Source organism: Oryza brachyantha, chromosome 11 (assembly GCF_000231095.2).
Source record: "Oryza brachyantha chromosome 11, ObraRS2, whole genome shotgun sequence".
Taxonomy (NCBI): Eukaryota; Viridiplantae; Streptophyta; class Magnoliopsida; order Poales; family Poaceae; genus Oryza; species Oryza brachyantha.
The window spans coordinates 9730620-9748026 of NC_023173.2; positions in this window are offsets into that span (position 1 = coordinate 9730620).

Consider the following 17407-nt stretch of genomic DNA (forward strand, 5'->3'; position numbering starts at 1 on the left):
CGTCGGTTGATATCGCCCATGGCACTTAATTGCGCTTTTTAGCTTGTGCCAAAACTTTGAGTAAACCCGAATAAACTCGATACTAACTACTCGGCTATAACGGTTAAGGCAGTTGGGGTAACCTACCCCACGGGCAGAACATAGCTGAAGGCTATATGTCTGGAAAACACGGCACAAAAACCATCTCCAAACCACTCGAGTTCAAATCGCTTGAAGAGAGCAACCAGAGCTGGGTACCACTCGGGTCCAGAAGCACTCAGAACAGTGTTGCTCAAGTCAGAAAACTCGAAACTTCAAGAAACATCTCTTGGGTAACAGTCCATAGACTCTACCTTCGATGCACCTATTCCTTACTTCCATTCGGAGCCATCAACAACCTCTACAATCATCACGGAGTACTCGGGATCACTCGGGAAGCACTCGGGGAGCGTCTCTACATGGATGATTTGCGCGGCTATGTATGACTCCGGGGGCTACTGTGGAATACCTGTACTAGGGGTATCCGTAGACTACATGTATACATACAGTCGTAGGGGTACCGAATAGGAAGGAGATTATATGTGTATGGTATCAACCGGAGTTTGGTTACAGCTGGATTGCATGCCGCCTATACCGAATCTGAGTTGTAACCGAATTACGAATTAGGATAGATCTTAGTCTCATTAGATTAGGACTCTATCTGTAAGCCCTATGCCCCACTGTAGAAGGGTGATAGGGGCACCTCTCATGGGGAGGGGCTAGACAGACGGCATATTCAGATCGACTATCTTCTAGTTGATCTGCCCACAATCCAATACAATCGACAAGTAGGAGTAGGGTATTATCTCGCTAGTCGAGAGCCTGAACCTAGGTAACCCTGTGTCTTCATCCTAACCATTGATCTTTACGCCTCGCTAGCCACCCCATATATATTCCCGACATTCAAATCGTCGACAGTTCAGATGAAAAATGCTTATATAATTTTTTTTGTAAATACAGAATTTTGATATGCACGTAAGGAACTTTGATTGTGAAAATAAATGAACTTTATACTTACAAAATTTACGTATTGAAAATATTACACAAATAAATTAAGAAGTTTCTTTGCATAAAATTTGTGCGCTAGAACTCTCTTCCGAATTCAAATGTCAATTGGACATGTAAACTTTTTGTGTATAAAGTTTTTATAGAGGACAGTGCTAAAAAACAAAAGATGGGATATTGTTGGTGCACATAGGGTTTGCTCGATAGCTCTTTACATAGATATCTCTAGCATATATATATGATGAAACATCCACCGATAAAATCTCATATCTCCGAGAGATCTAAAAAAATTCATAGGATCAAAGATCTCATACCCATTGGCACATGAAATACAAAGGGTAAGAGCTTGCAAAAGAAAAAAAAAAGTAGAGTGCATGGCTGATACAAACTTGTCTGACCGTATCATCTAAGTCCCTTATCACTCAAAATGTATTTTAAGATAGTAGAACTTCTTAAAGTATGCTATTCTGGTCCCAAAATACCATTCTCCATCTCATGCTGGGAAAGGCTGGACAGTGGGAACCTAGAAGAGTTTGATGGTTGGAACTCAATAGGCTATGGAAAACTTAGCGGTGGCAATGACCCCACGAGCAAGGGCTAGCTTAGGCAAGGGAGTGGGTGGAGCCAGTAGACCCGAAGATAGTTATCTAGGTAAGGGGACTCAAGGAAGGGGATAGTCTCAGCCACCCCGACCCGGATAGAGCTAGCCGACATGGCGGTGGAGGAGGTGGAGTCGATGGTTAACGTGAAACTAAAGGCCAACGGTTATCATATAAATAAACAGAGAGAACACTTTAAAATATCATAAAGTAGCACAATATCCAACGGTGAAAGCCCATGGGCTTTTTTTTTACTGTGTAGCATTTCTGTATCATGTACTTTATTCTGCTTTTATTTTGCAACAATGTAGATAAAGTGACTACTAAGATTCAATGTCAGGTATCCGATGCTACATGTACAAGGCTATCATTGCACTTATGGAAGTTAGAATCAGATCAAATATTCGATTGGTGCACTTAAATACCTCAACAACAATAATGAGAGGGGAATGATGGAAAGAGTTACATGTCTTTGTTGCAGAAGAGATGAACAGATAGAAGAAGCACAGTAACTTTTGTTGTGATGAGGTGAGGTGAAGCACAGTAGTAGTCAATCGCCCAACCCTTCCTTGGCAGCATGGATGAACAACAATAACAATTGAAATGTCAGCAACTTTGAATTTTTAAAGCGAGCAGAATGAAATATAGCGATCCAATCGATAGGTAACTGGCCTTCTCAGAATAGAACAACAGTTCAGGCAAAATTATGTTATCCAATGTTTTCACAAGTGAAGCAATAGAAGCAATCTGAAATTCAATAGGATGGAACACCATGAATATAAACATTACAATTGAGAAACTCAACCAACACCTAGCAAATTATTGAAACGCATGACACCTAGTGATTGTTAAGTATAATTGCCGTTATCGTCTTCCTAGATCGTCCCTAGCCAATGGAATTTGTCGCTCACACCTCTACGCAGCAATTTCTCTTACCAGATCCCTCCAACAGCTTCGTCCTAAGGCTTGCACATACAACACACACTAAAAAACTGTTTTTGCAGAGGTAGAAACACAAAAAATGGGGAAAAAATCTAAAACAAACCGAAGCATCAATACAAAATAAAGAGGTATGTGGATGTATGAGCATTTCTTTCCTCAAGAGTGCATTTTGATGTCCGAACTCAGAGTAAAACCTGCTATACAGCATGTCACACACGCATAAACCCTAGAAAACAGGGATCATAGGAACTTCACGGAGCATCGTCTCATCTGGACTAGAGCTGTCACTGATGGCCTCCCTGCCGGCGGTCATGGCCGTAGGGACCATGGCCTACGTTGCGTGCTCTCATTGCGGCGGCGAGCTGTGCCCATCGGCCGTAGCATCTCCGGCGCCCTAGTGGTATTCGACGGTGGGATAGGCACCTGTGTGAGCGTGGTAATCGACCAAGGTAGTTAGGTTGTTGTTTCATCACCCTAATTAATTCGTAAAAATCTTTAGCTCAAAATTTTATAAAATTTTAGTTTCAATTTATTTTGAACTCAACCCTACCTTAAATTTTATAAAAAAAAAGTTAGAACTAATACCATCCGTACTATGAGCTGGAGGGGAGAGCTGAGGTGCGGCATTGTCACACCCGGAGTTTCGTCCTAAGCCTAAATCGTAAAAAAAAATCCGTAAATAACAATTGGCTTAATTGACTCAGGAAAAATCCCTCTAAAAGGAATTAACTCAATTAAATCGTGGCTCGCAAATCGACTAACAGGATTTAAATTCAAATTGCAGAAGTATAAAATTCGGCCAAACAAATTAATTTAAAACTCGGCAAAAGTGGGGTTTTCCTTTTTCTCTCCTTTTTCCTTTCTTTTTCCCTTCCTTCTCAAATTGGGCCGAAGTCCAATTTTCCTCCCTCTCTTTTTCCTTTTTCTTTTTCTTTTTCTTTTCCTTCCCGGGCCGGCCCAGCCGAGCCGGCCCGTCTTCCCGCTCGGCCGGCCCAGCCGAGCCGGCCTCCTTCCGCCCGCCGCGCGCGCCCCCGCCTGGGCCGCGGCTTCGGCCCAGCTCGCCGCGTCGCCCGCGCCGCGAGTCCGCGCCGCCTCCCTCCTCTCTCCCGCGCCACTGACAGGTGGGGCCCACCTGTCAGTGACTGCTGCGCCGCGAGTCCGCGCCGCGTCCGAGCCGAACTCCGCGCCGCCGCCGCAACCGCCGCCGCCGCATCCGCCGCCGCCGAGACCGCGTCGTCGCCGACTCGGTCTCCAACCTCCGCCCGCCCTAGCCGGTCGCCGCCACCCTATAAATCCCCTCCGCCGCCGCGCCGTCGCTCGCTTTCCATCGTCGCTCGAGTCGCCGCCGCGCTGCCGCCGTTCGCCGCCACCGCGCAATCTCGTCGCCCGTCGCCGGTCGTCGCCGCTCTGTTGCGTCACCACCTCCGTCCCTCTGTCGCCGACTTGTTGCCGCCCTCGCCGTCACCAGGGAGCCTCCTCGGCGCCGCGCGTTCCCTCGTCGCCCGGCCGCCGCCGCGTCTCGCCCGTCGCTGCCGCCGATCGATCTCCACCACCACCACCGATCTCCCGCACCCGCCCGCGTCGCCACCTTCGCCTCGGTCTCGCCGACCCGTCCGCACCCTCGCCGCCGCCGGTGAGCCTCCGCACCCACCTCCCCTCTTTCTCCCCCTTTCCGGCCGACCGCCGCCGAGTCGCGTGCCGTCGCCGGACGAGGCCGAAGCCCGCCGCTCCCGTCGGTCACAGTGGTCGTCGTCGCCTCCGCGTCGCCGACGTCTGGCCGCCGTCTCTTGCGCCCACGTGTGCCGCGCTGCCGCCGCTCGCTAGTCGCCGTCGCCGCTGTTCTGCCGGGTTGCGCCCGTGCGTCGCCGCCCCGGTCGTCGTCGCCGTCGCGCCGTCGCCGCTCGCCGGTCGTCGCCGTCGCGCCGTCGCCGTCGCGTCGCCGTCGCCGTGCGCCGCCGTCGCCGTGTCGCCCGCCGCTCCCGCCGGTCGCCGCCGTCCGCCGAGCCGCGCGTTCGGTCCCCAGCTCTCTGTTCCCTCTCGCTGACGAGTGGGTCCCACCCGTCAGTCGCTCCTCGCGCCCGCCTCCTCTCTCCTCCCGTGGGTCCCGCGTGTCAGTCTCTGTTTCCCTCTCTCTCTCCGACAGGTGGTCCCCACCTGTCAGCCGTCAGTACCCTCTCTCCTCGCTGACGTCAGCAGCCCCATTAATTGCGCAATAATTGATTTAGGACTTTTCTGTTTAGTTAAAAAACCCAGAAAACTTCTAAAATTCATAAGTAATTCATCTAGTCTCCGTTTAGGTCCATTCAAATTTCATTAAATTCATAAAAATATCAAGAATCCATTAAAAATAGTTTCTTTTGCTGTTTCAGTAGAGTTTGTGCCTGTTTTATTTATTTTTGTGCTTTGTCGCTTAGATTCGGACCCCGCCGAAGAGCCGGTTTACTTCGAGATCGTCGCCGAAGTTCCCCAAGGGCCAGAGCAAGGCAAGTGACACTCATCCTTGAACATATGGAACCCATTATTGCAAATTCCCCGCTTTATTATTTCAAATATGCATTGTTTTAATTAAAGTACTTACTTTATGCTATTTTCGGGTAAACCTTATTATTATGCCGTTGTTTATCCAACTTTGTTCATTGCTGGACCAGGGGTAACTTGATTAGAGTCAGGCCTAGGTTAATGCTTAGCCATGCTTAGAACAAATAGCTCATGGGATCACATATAATTATGCTTAATTCTGGATAGCCGAGATAATGATTCACTACCCGGTTCGGGTTAATGTCAACTAAAATATTGATAATGGTGGGCTGTGGGTGCATGGTTTTGAGAGTCGCACCCATGGCGATTAAGGACCGGTTCACGGGAAACCCTGGAAGTAAATAAGTGCTAACCACATGCCGAAATGGGTAAGGTGGGATTTGAAGCATGACTTCGAACTATTTGACGTACCCAGGCAAGGGTAGGCGTGATGGAGTATGGACGGGCAATCGTGGTGTAACGAAAGCTTCTCCTGCTTCCGGATCTACTGAGGCACAAGAGGGGACTGCCCGACTTGGTGTAAAGGAGGGGGTGAAACCTGAAGTGTGGTACGATTAAATAGGGAGGGTTGTGTAACGGGTCCTATCACGGTCTCCTTTCCGGTATGCCGTGGTGGTATGTCGGCGCACGTTCAAGTGTAGTGGAGTCGTGTTTTGTGGGTACAGTAGTACACCTCTGATCAGAGTATAAACTATTCGAATAGCCGTGCCCACGGTTACGGGCGAACTCCCAGCTTCACTGTGATTAGTGAACCCTAATAACTTGAGTAAAATCTGGTATCACTTGGGACTACTGCAACGTGGTGTAACGTTGGGTAGTGGTTGGGCCTGTCGCAACGTGGTGTAACGTTGGACAGTGTGGTGGTATTTTACAACTGTTTACCTATTTATGCTTCACTGTATTTAATTACCTTTATTCTTTAAGCTCTGTTATTTATTTAAATTGCTGCTTTATCGCAACTAACCCGAGCCTGTCCTTGTTAATCCCTATGCATCATTTGTTTTCCCCTTGTCCGTGTTACTTGTTGAGTACGGTGGTTTGTACTCAGCCTTGCTTAACTTTCCCAACCCAGAGCTAGAAGCAGAGTCCGATGGAGGTGCCTCTCAGGAGTGAGCTGTTCCGCCGTCAAAGTGTTGCCTATGGACTGGAGCCGTACCCGCTGGAGCTGGTCTACCCCTTTGTTTTTCTTTCCGCTGCATTTCCGCTAGAATAAGTGTAATTTTCAGTTGTTTCTAAGAACGATGGTTATGTAATCAACATTGTCTTTTTGTGTACCCTGGCTGGTCCTGGACAGGGATTTAATACACAATTAAGTTCAGAAATTCGTGTGAGGAATTTCTGGGCGTGACAAGTTGGTATCAGAGCCTCCTTTGACCGTAGGATCAGCCCAATGGAAACCCTAAGAGCCCTCTGCTTTTCATGTTTGTGCATAGTTTGCGAAAGTGGGAGTGTTTTGAAAATGGGTTAGTGCTTTTCAAAAGCGTGAGTGATTTAAAAAGACAAAACCCCTTTTGTTGAAAAGCGTGAGTAAATCGATTTACGGGTAAAACTTTATTTACTTTCTTTCTTTTATGATTTATTTATCTTGAAATAAAATTTTGCATCTATTGATTCCAAATCCTTGTGTTCTTTAGATGGCTGACCACCCTTTGTACCATCGTGGAAACGGGATGACTGGATTCGTGGCAGAGTTGGCAAGAGTCTCGTTCACCGCAGGATACCCCTATGAGCCGGAGTACACCACGATCCATCCTCTTGAAGGCGAGTTTCCCCACCGAGTAAGATTGGAGCTACATGGAATCCCCGGTTTTCTCCCTAACTTGGAAGCAGAAGGAGCTGGAGGATCACATGAGCATGCCTGCCAGGAAGCTGCCTACAGTCTGATGACAACGCTCAGGGCCAGGCATGACCTGACGTTTCGGCATTCGGCTTACCGGTATCACCCTGGTCGTGGACCCAATTCCATGGTCAGTAGGTTTCGGTCTGCCCGAAGTGAGCAAGACCCTACCTTCGGTAGGATGTGTACGGTGCTGCAGGGCCTCGACCAGATGCATCACGACCTCCACGAAGCGTCCAAGGCTCTGAACGACGCCAAGCTCACCCAGATCGTTCGTCTGCAAGATGAGGTCGACCACTTGAAGAAGGAGAACGCCAGGCTCAAAGGACTCCCAGAGCCCGGAGGTGCAAGGTGTCGCACGACGGCAAGGAAGCGAACCCGTGGACCGCCGAGAGTTCAGTCCTACCCCAGTGCCCCGGATGGATCAGGACCCCTGATGCAGATAGTGCCAACCTCTCCGACCCCAGTGCCCGAGGAAGGTGTCTTCCCGTTCAACGCAGCAAGGAACCGCAACAGGGTCGTCGCGGTCTCTAGCAGCAGTGAGTCCGCTTCTGGTGAAGACGAAGATGGTCTCCCTAGCAACTCAAGAAGCCGCTCTGAAGACGAGGAAGAAGATCCGTCCCCTGTCGTCGATCGTCGCTCTCCTTCCGTGCCCTAGACGCCGCCCTTAGCTTCGTTTTAGTCGTTGTGTGCTAGTTTTGGTGTGTTAGTTTTGCTTCGCTTGGGGCTAGTGGTGAACCATAGCAGTAGTGGGGTTATGGTTGTACCGCCAGGAGTTGTGTGGTTTTTAAGTGTGTTTCTTAAGCAAGACAATTACAGTTCACTAATTAAATAAAGCCCCTGTTTGCTTAGTCGTTCCTTTTTCTTCTTTCTCTCTCTGTTCCTCCCGCCCCGCAGATGGTGAACACCCGCCACGGCAACCGCGACACCGACCAGTCCAGCACCGGAGGACCGCCCCCGCCGCCCCCACCAGAGAACCCGTCGCTTGCCCAGGTTCTTGCTAACCAGACGCAGATGCTCTCTTGGATGATGCAGCAGATGCAACAGCAACAGCAGCAGCACCAACAACTGCTACAGCAGCTTCTAAATCAAAGTCAGAATAACCAGCAACAGCAGGGACCACCCCCAGTGCAGTCCAAGTTACCGGAGTTCCTCCGTGTTCGTCCCCCAACTTTCTCAAGCACCACCAACCCCATGGAGGCAAGTGATTGGCTCCATGCTATCGAGAAGAAGCTCAACTTATTGCAGTGCACTGACCAAGAGAAGGTTTCCTTCGCCGCACATCAACTGATGGGTCCCGCCTCTGCTTGGTGGGATAATTTCCTGGCTACCCGCACTGCTACAACAGAAGTGACTTGGGCGGAGTTCTGTCTTAACTTCCGCAAGGCCCATATTCCCGACGGGATAGTCACCCAGAGGAAGCGTGAGTTCCGCGCTTTGCAGCAAGGTACCAAGACGGTGACTGAGTACCTTCATGAGATCAATCGCCTAGCGCGATACGCTCCTGAGGATGTCCGCACCGACGCCGAAACGCAAGAAAAGTTCCTCGGAGGCTTGGATGATGAACTGAAGAAGCAGTTGCTTTCGGGCGACTATGCTGATTTTGAGAAACTAGTGGACAAGGCCATCCGCCAAGAGGACCAGCACCTCCAGATGGACAAGAAGAGGAAGGCTTCGCAGTTCAGGTCTAACCAGCCGCCTCCTCAGAAGCCCCGATTCCACACCGGCCCCTATCCTCAGAATCAACAACACGGGCAATCAACCTTCATTGTCCGCCAACATCGTCCTTATAATCCCAACAACTTCTCCAGTGGTTCGTCCCAGCGTGCTCCTACTCAGCGTACTCTTCCTGCACCAGCTCCCCGGCAACAAAATGCTCCTCCACCGACAGCTCAACCTCCTCCAGCCAGGAAGGATGCAGGTGCAAAGCCTGGGGTGTGCTACAACTGTGGCGACCCAGGTCACTTTGCTGACAAGTGCCCGAAGCCGAAGCGCGGTGGGCAAAGGTTTGTGCAAGCTCGCGTGAATCACGTCACCGCCGAAGAAGCACAGGCTGCGCCAGAAGTAATACTGGGTACGTTTCCTGTCAACTCCGTACCTGCTACAGTACTTTTTGATTCTGGTGCTACACACTCTTTTATTTCAAGGAAGTTTGTGGGAATGCTTGGGTTAAAAAGGGAAAAGTTAAGAGACCCGATGCGGGTTAATACTCCAGGGCATAGTATGTTTTCGGACCTTTATAGCCCTGTTGTGCCCATAGAAATCCAAGGGACACCCTTTCTAGCCAATCTCATCCTTCTCGAATCTAAAGACCTAGATGTCATTTTGGGAATGGACTGGCTTACCAAGCATCAAGGAGTGATTGATTGTGCCAAGCGTACAATCACCTTGACCAGTGAAGAGGGTAAAGTGGTGACTTATCAGTCGCTGGAGTCAGTGTCAACCAGGACTTGTTTAAATCAGATGGAAGCCGAAGAACAACCCTCGGAAAAAGACAAAGACCCAAAGAAGTTGGAAGACATACCAGTGGTTTGTGAGTATCCAGAGGTGTTTCCAGATGATCTCACAACGATGCCGCCAGAAAGAGAGATCGAGTTCCGTATCGACTTGGTACCCGGAACCGCTCCGATCTATAAGAGACCCTATAGGATGGCCGCCAATGAGATGGCAGAAGTGAAGAAGCAAGTGGATGAACAGCTTCAGAAAGGTTACATCCGACCGAGTACCTCGCCTTGGGGTGCCCCGGTTATTTTTGTTGAGAAGAAGGACAAAACTAAGAGAATGTGTGTGGACTATCGTGCTTTGAACGATGTCACTATCAAGAATAAGTATCCTCTGCCAAGGATTGATGACCTATTTGATCAGTTGAAGGGAGCCAGAGTTTTCTCCAAGATCGATTTGAGATCAGGGTATCACCAGTTGAGAATTCGGGAAGAAGATATCCCTAAGACGGCATTCACTACTCGCTATGGCTTGTATGAGTGTACGGTAATGTCGTTTGGACTTACTAATGCCCCGGCATTCTTCATGAATCTCATGAATAAGGTGTTCATGGAATACCTGGATAAGTTTGTGGTTGTCTTCATCGACGACATTCTTATCTACTCCAAGTCAGAAGAAGAGCACGAGCAACATTTGCGGATTGTGCTAGAAAAGCTAAGGGAACACCAGTTGTATGCCAAGTTCAGCAAGTGTGATTTTTGGCTGCATGAAGTGAAGTTCCTTGGCCATGTGATCAATGCCCAAGGTGTAGCCGTAGACCCCAGTAATGTGGAGTCAGTGATCAAGTGGACCCCGCCTAAAACGGTTTCCCAAATCAGGAGTTTCTTAGGACTTGCGGGCTATTACCGCCGGTTCATTGAGAATTTCTCAAAGATAGCCAAGCCAATGACACAGTTGTTGAAAAAGGAAGAGAAGTTCAAGTGGTCAAGTGAGTGCGATAGGAGTTTTGAAGAGCTCAAGCAAAGGTTGGTTTCGGCTCCCGTGTTGGTTTTGCCGGATCAAACGAAGGACTTCCAGGTTTACTGTGACGCATCCAGATCAGGACTGGGATGTGTGCTAATGCAAGAAGGAAAGGTGGTTGCTTACGCCTCTCGTCAGTTGAGACCACATGAGGGTAACTACCCGACTCACGACTTGGAATTAGCAGCTGTAGTGCATGCCCTAAAGATTTGGCGACACTACTTGATCGGTAACAAGTGTGAAGTGTATACGGATCATAAGAGTTTGAAGTATATCTTTACACAACCGGATTTGAATCTCCGTCAGCGAAGATGGTTGGAATTGATCAAGGATTATGATCTAAGTATCCACTACCATCCAGGCAAAGCGAATGTGGTTGCAGATGCCTTGAGCCGGAAGAATTACTGCAACGCTGCGATGTCAACAGAAGTTTGTGAGCAGTTGCAACAGGAGTTTGAACGACTAAATTTGGGTTTAGTCGAAGAAGGTTTTGTGGCAGCCCTAGAAGTGCAGCCCACTTTGGTGGATCAAGTACGCCAATCCCAAGCAAATGACCCGGAGATAGCCGAACTAAAGAAAAATATGCGAGTTGGTAAGGCTCGAGATTTTTCAGAAGATGAACATGGAACAATCTGGATGGGAAACAGGTTGTGCGTACCAGATAACAAGGAGTTGAAGGAGTTGATACTCCAAGAAGCTCATCAAACCCAGTACTCTATTCACCCTGGGAGTACTAAGATGTATCAGGACCTCAAAGAAAAGTTTTGGTGGGTTAGTATGAAGAGAGAGATTGCAGAATACGTCGCCTTGTGCGATGTTTGTCAATGAGTCAAAGCAGAACACCAAAGGCCAGCAGGACTATTGCAACCTCTCCAGATTCCAGAATGGAAATGGGAAGAAATCGGGATGGATTTCATCACTGGTTTACCAAGAACTGCCGCTGGTCATGACTCGATTTGGGTAATTGTTGATCGATTGACAAAGGTCGCTCATTTCATACCAGTTCACACTACCTACTCAGGGAAAAGGTTAGCCGAGATTTACTTGGCTAGGATCATGTGTTTACATGGAGTACCGAAGAAGATCGTTTCTGACCGTGGGAGTCAGTTTACTTCAAAGTTTTGGCAGAAGCTACAGGAAGAATTGGGAACCCGACTGAACTTCAGTACAGCTTATCATCCCCAGACAGATGGTCAGACAGAGAGGGTAAACCAGATTCTTGAAGATATGCTCAGAGCTTGCGCTCTCGACTTTGGTGGAACGTGGGATAAGAATCTACCGTATGCAGAGTTCTCATATAACAACAGTTATCAAGCCAGTCTGCAGATGGCACCTTTTGAAGCATTGTATGGGCGAAAGTGTCGTACACCCCTCTTCTGGGATCAAACAGGAGAACGTCAAGTTTTTGGGACTGAAGTTTTAAGCCAAGCGGAAGAAAAGGTCAGAATAATCCGTGAAAGGTTGAAAACGGCCCAAACCAGACAGAAGAGTTATGCGGATAATCGTCGAAGGGACTTAGCCTTCGAAGCAGGAGACTATGTGTACCTCCGCGTCACACCTTTGCGAGGAGTGCACCGGTTTCAGACCAAAGGAAAATTGGCACCACGTTTCGTGGGACCATACCGGATAGTGGAACGCAGGGGAGAGGTTGCGTATCAGTTGGAACTCCCCGCTAACAAGGCCGGAATCCATGACGTGTTCCATGTGTCGCAGCTCAAGAAGTGTCTCCGTGTGCCTGAGGAACAGGCCAACTCCGAGCACATCGATCTGCAGGAAGATCTAACTTATGTGGAGAAGCCAGCACGGATTCTAGAAACTAGTGAAAGGAAGACTCGGAACCGTGTGATCAGATTCTGCAGAGTTCAGTGGAGTCACCACCCAGAAGAAGAAGCAACATGGGAAAGAGAAGATGAGCTCAAGGCCGCCCATCCGCACCTCTTCGCCAGTGCCTCCGAATCTCGGGGTCGAGATTCCGTTTAAGGGGGGTAGGTTTGTCACACCCGGAGTTTCGTCCTAAGCCTAAATCGTAAAAAAAAATCCGTAAATAACAATTGGCTTAATTGACTCAGGAAAAATCCCTCTAAAAGGAATTAACTCAATTAAATCGTGGCTCGCAAATCGACTAACAGGATTTAAATTCAAATTGCAGAAGTATAAAATTCGGCCAAACAAATTAATTTAAAACTCGGCAAAAGTGGGGTTTTCCTTTTTCTCTCCTTTTTCCTTTCTTTTTCCCTTCCTTCTCAAATTGGGCCGAAGTCCAATTTTCCTCCCTCTCTTTTTCCTTTTTCTTTTTCTTTTTCTTTTCCTTCCCGGGCCGGCCCAGCCGAGCCGGCCCGTCTTCCCGCTCGGCCGGCCCAGCCGAGCCGGCCTCCTTCCGCCCGCCGCGCGCGCCCCCGCCTGGGCCGCGGCTTCGGCCCAGCTCGCCGCGTCGCCCGCGCCGCGAGTCCGCGCCGCCTCCCTCCTCTCTCCCGCGCCACTGACAGGTGGGGCCCACCTGTCAGTGACTGCTGCGCCGCGAGTCCGCGCCGCGTCCGAGCCGAACTCCGCCGCCGCCGCATCCGCCGCCGCCGAGACCGCGTCGTCGCTGACTCGGTCTCCAACCTCCGCCCGCCCTAGCCGGTCGCCGCCACCCTATAAATCCCCTCCGCCGCCGCGCCGTCGCTCGCTTTCCATCGTCGCTCGAGTCGCCGCCGCGCTGCCGCCGTTCGCCGCCACCGCGCAATCTCGTCGCCCGTCGCCGGTCGTCGCCGCTCTGTTGCGTCACCACCTCCGTCCCTCTGTCGCCGACTTGTTGCCGCCCTCGCCGTCACCAGGGAGCCTCCTCGGCGCCGCGCGTTCCCTCGTCGCCCGGCCGCCGCAGCGTCTCGCCCGTCGCTGCCGCCGATCGATCTCCACCACCACCACCGATCTCCCGCACCCGCCCGCGTCGCCACCTTCGCCTCGGTCTCGCCGACCCGTCCGCACCCTCGCCGCCGCCGGTGAGCCTCCGCACCCACCTCCCCTCTTTCTCCCCCTTTCCGGCCGACCGCCGCCGAGTCGCGTGCCGTCGCCGGACGAGGCCGAAGCCCGCCGCTCCCGTCGGTCACCGTGGTCGTCGTCGCCTCCGCGTCGCCGACGTCTGGCCGCCGTCTCTTGCGCCCACGTGTGCCGCGCTGCCGCCGCTCGCCAGTCGCCGTCGCCGCTGTTCTGCCGGGTTGCGCCCGTGCGTCGCCGCCCCGGTCGTCGTCGCCGTCGCGCCGTCGCCGCTCGCCGGTCGTCGCCGTCGCGCCGTCGCCGTCGCGTCGCCGTCGCCGTGCGCCGCCGTCGCCGTGTCGCCCGCCGCTCCCGCCGGTCGCCGCCGTCCGCCGAGCCGCGCGTTCGGTCCCCAGCTCTCTGTTCCCTCTCGCTGACGAGTGGGTCCCACCCGTCAGTCGCTCCTCGCGCCCGCCTCCTCTCTCCTCCCGTGGGTCCCGCGTGTCAGTCTCTGTTTCCCTCTCTCTCACCGACAGGTGGTCCCCACCTGTCAGCCGTCAGTACCCTCTCTCCTCGCTGACGTCAGCAGCCCCATTAATTGCGCAATAATTGATTTAGGACTTTTCTGTTTAGTTAAAAAACCCAGAAAACTTCTAAAATTCATAAGTAATTCATCTAGTCTCCGTTTAGGTCCATTCAAATTTCATTAAATTCATAAAAATATCAAGAATCCATTAAAAATAGTTTCTTTTGCTGTTTCAGTAGAGTTTGTGCCTGTTTTATTTATTTTTGTGCTTTGTCGCTTAGATTCGGACCCCGCCGAAGAGCCGGTTTACTTCGAGATCGTCGCCGAAGTTCCCCAAGGGCCAGAGCAAGGCAAGTGACACTCATCCTTGAACATATGGAACCCATTATTGCAAATTCCCCGCTTTATTATTTCAAATATGCATTGTTTTAATTAAAGTACTTACTTTATGCTATTTTCGGGTAAACCTTATTATTATGCCGTTGTTTATCCAACTTTGTTCATTGCTGGACCAGGGGTAACTTGATTAGAGTCAGGCCAAGGTTAATGCTTAGCCATGCTTAGAACAAATAGCTCATGGGATCACATATAATTATGCTTAATTCTGGATAGCCGAGATAATGATTCACTACCCGGTTCGGGTTAATGTCAACTAAAATATTGATAATGGTGGGCTGTGGGTGCATGGTTTTGAGAGTCGCACCCATGGCGATTAAGGACCGGTTCACGGGAAACCCTGGAAGTAAATAAGTGCTAACCACATGCCGAAATGGGTAAGGTGGGATTTGAAGCATGACTTCGAACTATTTGACGTACCCAGGCAAGGGTAGGCGTGATGGAGTATGGACGGGCAATCGTGGTGTAACGAAAGCTTCTCCTGCTTCCGGATCTACTGAGGCACAAGAGGGGACTGCCCGACTTGGTGTAAAGGAGGGGGTGAAACCTGAAGTGTGGTACGATTAAATAGGGAGGGTTGTGTAACGGGTCCTATCACGGTCTCCTTTCCGGTATGCCGTGGTGGTATGTCGGCGCACGTTCAAGTGTAGTGGAGTCGTGTTTTGTGGGTACAGTAGTACACCTCTGATCAGAGTATAAACTATTCGAATAGCCGTGCCCACGGTTACGGGCGAACTCCCAGCTTCACTGTGATTAGTGAACCCTAATAACTTGAGTAAAATCTGGTATCACTTGGGACTACTGCAACGTGGTGTAACGTTGGGTAGTGGTTGGGCCTGTCGCAACGTGGTGTAACGTTGGACAGTGTGGTGGTATTTTACAACTGTTTACCTATTTATGCTTCACTGTATTTAATTACCTTTATTCTTTAAGCTCTGTTATTTATTTAAATTGCTGCTTTATCGCAACTAACCCGAGCCTGTCCTTGTTAATCCCTATGCATCATTTGTTTTCCCCTTGTCCGTGTTACTTGTTGAGTACGGTGGTTTGTACTCAGCCTTGCTTAACTTTCCCAACCCAGAGCTAGAAGCAGAGTCCGATGGAGGTGCCTCTCAGGAGTGAGCTGTTCCGCCGTCAAAGTGTTGCCTGTGGACTGGAGCCGTACCCGCTGGAGCTGGTCTACCCCTTTGTTTTTCTTTCCGCTGCATTTCCGCTAGAATAAGTGTAATTTTCAGTTGTTTCTAAGAACGATGGTTATGTAATCAACATTGTCTTTTTGTGTACTCTGGCTGGTCCTGGACAGGGATTTAATACACAATTAAGTTCAGAAATTCGTGTGAGGAATTTCTGGGCGTGACAGGCATCATCCCGACGATGGCAAGCGAAGGCGTTGGCTGTCACCAGCGGCGACAGGTGGTCATGTGTGCGAGCTGTAGGGCAGCTACGCGTGCGAAGGCTCGTGGCACCGTGGTCGCAAGGAAGGCGGTCATCTGTGCGAGCTGGAGGATAGTTATGCGCGGGATTTATTTCTTTTTTCGAGTGACACGTGTCGTGCTGCGCGCGGTATAAGGGATGGGGAGGAAAGAGGACGATTGCTCTCCTGTCAAGATGAACTGACAAATACACGGATGTGTTGCAATAGACTTTTTAATTATGAGATTTGTTCCAATCCATTAAAAAGTATCTCGAGATACCAAATCATTTTTCACCATTGTATCTGGTTGAGTAGGATGTACATTGTTAGATCCAACGATCAGAAACAATTTGGTATCGCGAGGTACCGGTACCTCGAGATACTTTTTGATACTTTTTATTGAACTGTAAAAATTACTCTTTAATTATATAGACTGTCTAACCTAAGCTTGATCGATAATCCATCAAATTTGTTTTGAGTAGGTCATATGAATCGATCATTTTGTTATTGTAATTATCCAACAAAACATCCATGTGCTACGAACTGACTGGTGAGACAATCAAATTCGTTCTTCCAATTATTGACATAACCTATACACAAAAAGGTGACAATGAACTTTAGGGATTTTGTTCAATTACAACACCATCGTTGCAGTAGAAAAAGTGATTGCAGATATCTCTGCAATGGGATTTTCTTAAACATACCCTTCCGTAACTGTGAGCCGTCCATTAGATCCAACAGATCTGATTTTTTTATACTGAGCTTGTAGTAAAAAATTTATAAGAGTACAATTAGAACTAAAATATATAGCATCACAATAAATTTGTGCATAATATTTCATATGAAAATAAATAAATTGCTAAGTATGTCTTATCAAAGGTTCAAATAAAAATATTTAATATACTTATGAAAATATATAGTTAGATTTTAATTTTACTACACTACTGCGCTTCCTACTTAATGTACCGTAACATTGCCCGTGCAACGAGGGATAAGCTCTACTGAGCTACCCGGTTTCACTCAACCCACTGTGTAAGATAGCACGTCTGCAATAACACGTAAATAAAGATTTCTAATGAACAAAGAGAGCTCTCAACAACTAAGGAAATCACAAGCTAAAAACTCCATTTAAACGACGTTGGGTTCCTACACCAATTCTATTCAAATCATGATCTTGCATCGCACTTTCAAAAACCTTCTACCCGAGTTACCATCCGTCATCCAGAGAAGGATCGAACCCTGGAACACCCTGTAGGCCACGTTAGTTGTAGGCAATTTTGGGATAAGTTATTCAGCATGGAAAACATAGTAATAGATTGGTATAGGATTAGCCAATTATCAAATATAAAAAATAAAATAGATTAATTTGGTATTTTAAAGCAACTTTCCTATAGATTTTTTTGCAAAAAAATACACCGTTTAGTAGTTTGGAAAACATGTGCATGAAAAGCGAAGGAAATCTGGGCTATTAGTCATACCGCCAAACGCAGCCGTAGTCACATACAATGATGACGTTAACACAACTATTCCTTTCAATTTCTTATTAACCAATTCATGAAACCCTATTCTAGAACTTCACTAGTTAGAAACCTTACTAAGGCTGCGTTCGACAGGAGGGGAGGGGGCTTAGTTATCCGACATGAAAAACGTCGTAATAGATTAGTACATGATTAATTAATTATAAAAAATATATATTGGGTTAATATGATTTTTAA